Below are 6,000 nucleotides of genomic sequence, written 5' to 3'. Positions count from 1 at the left end.
GTCGACAAACTGTGCTCAGTAATATGCAGTCAAAATACTAACAGAAATACTGGCCCATAAGGGACCGTTCAGTTTTTACGGCCGGGGGGGGGGCGGCAAAATCTTGTCGCAGGTGTTCAAAAAATATAGACCCCCCCCCTGCATTTTTCGCGAAAAAATGATGACCCCCCCCTTTGTCAGACGAAAAATTTGATGCCCCCCCCCCCCCCGGCGGAAAAATAACCAAAACCCATATGTCAAATTTACCCGTACGGTTTGCATTTGAACTCCGGTACGCGGCGCACTTTATTCGTGTAGCAGAGATGCCAGTGCACAAACTTCTCAGCCACATCCATGCAAACGTCTGTTAATTAGGACAACTGTAAGGCAATTTTTAACTTCATTTCCATAGACAACTTATGTCCGTGGACATTGTATAAAGTAAACTTTATTGGAGTGGTTCGCCACAGGCAGCCCTCCGGTTAAGAGGGTCATGGGCCATTACGTAATGTCAACTTTATTCTAGTGGGTAACCAAAGGTGGCCCGCTGGTAAAAAGAGGGTCGATCATGGCCATTGCACGAAGTAAACTTTACTGAACAGGGCCGCTGAAGGCGTCCGGCCGTAAAGATGGTCATGGGGTATTACAATAAAGTCAATTTATTGTAGTGGGCCGCCGCAGGCGGCCCGCCGGTAAAGAGGGTCGATCATGGCCATTGCATGAAGTAAACCTAATTGGAGTGGGCCGCCAAGGCGTCTGCCCGTTAAGAGGGTCATGGGTAATACATAAAGTATATTTATTGTAGTGGGCCGCCGGTAAAGAGGTTCAATCATGGCCGTGGCATAAAGTGAACTTTATTGTTGGTATTATGTTTTTGAAAATGTGGTGACCCCCCCCCTTTACTACCAGTGAAAAAGTGATGACCCCCCTTCGCGGATTCCAAAATTATGATGACCCCCCCCCCTGGATTTTGCCGGCCCCCCGGCCGTAAAAACTGAACGGTCCCTAACTGGCCGTATTTTCGTTAGCAGCGACGCCAGCGGTAGAAAACGGGGCAGGGACGATTTCCCCGAAATTCTGTTTCAGTAGGTGAGGTCACTACGTCTGTCTCTTAGTGAATTCGGATAGTATCCACACCGTCTCTAACCTGTGGTAAGTTTCTTTTAAAATATCAATAGACCATTTAGCCAATTTTGCAATGCTCGTATCATTTACATGACATTGAAAATACACCATTCGATTGTAATGACGACACATTTCACTAAGGTAATTTAAGCGAAATAAACTGTTCTTTTTCCACTTAAATGAAGAACACATTATTTTGCCATGTGAAAATTGCAAAATAAATGCTAACACTTCACAAAGTTAACGTTTTGAACGCAGTAGCGAAAGCCGTCATACGCGGTACCGTATCACCCTAGCTATAGCCACGGCCCTGTAGATGTTCTGCACGTGTATTTTGGCCTACAAATCATACCTGCACTGTACAATACAACGTTCCATACCAGTGTTGTCCATTTTGCAGTGTAAAAGTCGAAATCAAAAAATCTAGTTCACGTTGCAACTGTCACGGCATTCATGGTGATTTTCGATGGCCACGAAACTGACAGCTGATCGCCTTTAACATGGCTGTGCTGAGAAATGGCTATTTTAGTGGTGACGACATTATACATGTAAAACGTGTCAATAGCCAACTTTTGACTATTGACAGGCGCCTGTCAATAGCCACGGCCAACTTTATCCCTTTATTTCAAATTATATCCCCTTGTTTCAAAGCTGTTTGCAGCCACCAAAATTTGATACTATGTTATAAATTCATTTCAAAGTTTTTTTAAGGTCCATGACTACTACTTGTCTTTCCGTGCAAAAATAAAAGGAGTAATGGCGTAATGAAAGACGCCATTTGAAATTCACCATCTTACATAACAAACAAGGTCTCACAATAACTCCCTTTGTATTTGGTGACCTTTATTTCTTCTTTGTCTATCAATGTTTAAATTAGTTTGGAGTTCTAGTTCTGAAGTCACCCGGTTATCCTCAGTCACTGCATGGAAGCTGATGTCCACAGCAAAACATGCCTCTGTGACAGACCCTGACACAACCTTGTGGTACAGGTCTGTGTCAGCAAAGACGTCCCATTGCTTTGGCAGGAGCTGATGTACAGGTCTGTGGCCAGGGATGTAGGTACAGGATTTTGTATAATGTTGTGGACACCGACCTGTGACAAGGTCTAAAATTCCTGCTGCCTCAGCATTGTATTTACAGGACCGTACACAGCAATGTGAATACAGACCTGTAACAGGGTCAATAATTTGTTTAATGTACACACAATTATACCTGTATTCATTTCTGTCATCAAAATTAGCCCATTTTTCTGAAAATATACACCCCTGATATCTGACAAATTTTCAGACCCTGTAACAGGCCCTGTAAATTCAACACTGACACTGTTTGTACACCAGAATTTCAGTCATGTTGTCACACTAATTACATCACTGTATACATTCCTGTAATTCCAGGCCTGATACAGACCTGTTCATACACCCCTGATATCTGTCCAATTTTAAGGTCCTGTAACAGATGTTATTTCTGAGGGACTGTTACAACCACTAATCAGACCCTATTACAGGCATGTACTGATCATCTGCCTGTAGCTTTATTGCTGTGGACCGTTTATTCCTCTTTGTACCGTCACTATCGACAAAGGCTGTATCGATTGATTTCAATATGCCTTACTATAGCTTTGTGACATGTTGCAAAATAATGGGACAAAAATGGATCTTGCAAAATCCCCTTTTCGAGTTTTATTGTTGGTAAATGCAAATTTTCAGCACAAATGGCAGCGAAGAGTACAGATCGTATTAATGTGGTATTTTCGTCCAGTTTGTTTGCCCCAAAACAATCTTATGGAGTTTGATGGTCGATATTTTGTATTTACATGTTGGCAGTCTTTCAAGAACAAAACGTCAGCGGACAAAACGCGTGTAAAAAAATCATTTAGGTGGCTCCAGGTTATTTCTTTGTAAATTTCCACAGTTGTGATGTATCGCAAGGTTTACTTCAGAGGCATTGAGGGCGAGGTAAATTTTTTTCATAAATGACTTTCTGTAACAATTACATCGACTCAAAAACTGAATATCGCTATGAATCAATGAAATACATGGCCTTTCACATTGACCTTTCTTCATTATTCATCAGATTTCCTCCTAAGTATAGAGAACATTACGTAACCGAGTCTATTCTGAGCATCATTTTACAAGTGGTATAGTTATAAAAAAGATGATGTCAAAGATGTGCGTACTTATGGAAATGAGGTTAAAGGTTACGTTCTAAAAGGGACGATAAATTATTTTGGGGGTAAGAGTAAGGAATGAGGGTCTGGAAACTTAGGGGGAAATCATTGACAATGTACTCGGCTTCGCCCCGTGCATTATGTCTTGCAAAGTTTGCTTTCGTCCATTATTACACTTATTACTTATATCAATAGGAATATAACAATATCATTTCCAGTCACTGATAAATTTTGAAATGACTTTACTTTTCTTTGAATAATTATGAAATATCGATTCTTCAATAAGTAATCTCTGGATATTCTTTTGGCTGATGACCACTCTCTCTCTGTATAATGCAAAAATTGCAATCAGATTATTATAATATTCAAATCGTCTGGATTCTTTTATTCCAGGAAATATCAATAAATCATTTGTTTCCACAATAGCTTCAAACTTATTCTATAAAATATATTAATTGTTTGTGTAACATAATTCCAAAAACATTTAACATTTAAAATTTATTTTTACTTATTGGTTGGTTTATTTTGTATTCCAAGCCCTTTGGCCCATAATACAACAATAAAAATAAAGGACTGTACATTTCAAAAATGTTATCTGGGTCACAAAGTATAATAAATTAAACAAAGTATATAAATTAAACTATTCAAATCATTTAACTCGTTACGCAATTTCATAGCATGAAATATAAAAGCAGCTAAACTTTGTAAGATTTGATCATTTTGTTGGGAAAGTAATTCGATGAACTTTTCTGATGATGGCGATTCAAAATAATACATTTGTAAATACTTTCTCCGAAAATTCTGGAAAAGAGAGCAAACTAGAATGAAATGATATTCGTCCTCTACTTCGTTTGAATCACAGAAAGTGCACATAACTGCACAATCGTTGATCTCTTTCAATCCCATGTTGTCTATCACGTTCAATACGTAAGTTATGTGAAGAGCAGCGAAACCGTGCAAGCATTTGCATATGGTTGGGAATTTTAACAGCAAAAATATATTTCTCAGGCTCTAAAGAGACCTTAAAAGTACGATATGATATTAACTTATCCAATTAAAAAAAAGTACAGATTTCACCATACCAACTTGCAAACAAAACTTTTTAAAAAAATTTTAACAAATGTTTCAGTAAAACTCTTAATATTTTTCACGATTTGATCTTCCCATACATTTTGAAGGTTACATACCTCCAGAAGTTCCTTCACCTCATGCACCCATGTTCGTTTTTTAGCTCACATTTGGTTTTACCAATGTGAGTTTATCGTATAGGCTGAAGTCGATGGCGCCTGTATGTATGTGTGTATGTATGTATGTATGTATGTATGTATGTATGTATGTATGTATGTATGTATGTATGTATGTATGTATGTATGTATGTATGTATGTATGTATGTACGTACAGTATGTCCGTCAACATCAAAAACACGCAAACCGCTGCACGTTTCAGCTTGGTATTTGGTGTGTGGATGCATCCTGGGCTATAGATGGGATTTTGTTCAAATGAAGTCTGCTTTGCCAAAATTATGCAAATGAGCTTACAAAATGTGAAAATGGTTAAGAATTAATAACTCAAGAACCGCTTTTTTGATTGCTTTGAAAATTTGTGTGCAAGTACCTTAGCTTAACCTTATACAGTTTTATGAATATTGTGAAGATATCCTTAATTTTGTATTTTTGCTGAATTTTTTGTGATTTTTCTCATTTTCAGTAAAAATTCTTCTTTCTGAAACCGCAGGCCAATCGCTCTCAAATTTGGGTAGTCTCTTTGCAAGGGTGTTACTCTCTAATTTGTTGAAATTATGACAAAATTGGGAAAATTACTATTTTTGTAAAATTTTGTCATTTTTGGTCAAAAAATCTTAGACACTGTTTCCTTTTTAAAACCCCTGGACAGACAGCTTTCATATTTCGTACACAGACGTACAGAGATGACAATAGTTAGATATGTGGAAATTGTCCTGAAATATAAAAAATTGTATTTTTAAGACAATATTGTCATTTTAGTCAAGAAAACTTTATCTCAACATTACTTGTTTGATAGCTTTGTAATTTGGTATAAAGTCCCGAAGAATGTATAAAGTCCCGAAAGATGTTATTAGATAAATTTTCTGCTCAAAGTGTTGGGAAACCCCAAAATTTGTATATTTTAGGTACTTTTCTCAGTTTGTGACCTTAAATGACCTATACTAACCCAGGATATGTTGTGAGACAATTTTGAAGGCTGTGAACATAATTTTGTCATATTTAATACCAATTTGTAGGAAAATTTGATCCAGAAAACAAAGCTGAGGTGATTTTTTTCATTTTGGACCAATTTTTGCAACTTTTCTATGTAAGACATACAAAAACTGATGAGAAATTTGGATCCAGGATAATTCCAGATGTTGTAATCACCACCCACAGTGGAAGGCATTTCACTATCTGTAACTAACTTAAGTGCTGTTTACATTAGAATGATAACACTCATTGCATTAATTAAAAAGTCTCCAAGGTTGTAAATGTACTTCCTGTCATTTGGTCTTATGTAATACCAAGGGGTGGAACATTTGATGTGCAGGAGGGGATAGGGTTTAGAAGACCAATGATGTAGCATTACTTTTTTACCAGATCCCTTGGCATTTTTGCCCACTCCCACCTTTTCTTTTATCAAGCCTTCTCTGTTTTTGTTGTTGACATTTGCTTATGTATTTAGGATCTGCTTCTCCCATTGCTATAGAAGTTGATATGCA

General features: G+C 37.5%; 1 protein-coding gene across 1 annotated transcript in view; it reads left to right on the top strand.

The window, feature by feature from the left end:
* Positions 1-1,078: 1,078 nt before the first annotated feature.
* Positions 1,079-6,000, top strand: part of LOC139125493 (alpha-2,8-sialyltransferase 8E-like) — a 51,851-nt gene continuing 46,929 nt past the window's right edge. The window contains exon 1 of the mRNA XM_070691558.1: positions 1,079-1,131. The gene's annotated coding sequence lies outside the window, so the exon portion shown is untranslated. The remainder of the gene's footprint in view (positions 1,132-6,000) is intronic.

Source organism: Ptychodera flava (assembly GCF_041260155.1).
Source record: "Ptychodera flava strain L36383 chromosome 3 unlocalized genomic scaffold, AS_Pfla_20210202 Scaffold_25__1_contigs__length_14229661_pilon, whole genome shotgun sequence".
Lineage (NCBI taxonomy): Eukaryota > Metazoa > Hemichordata > Enteropneusta > Ptychoderidae > Ptychodera > Ptychodera flava.
Note: the sequence above shows the minus strand (reverse complement) of the source record. Positions and strands in the feature narration are given on the sequence as shown.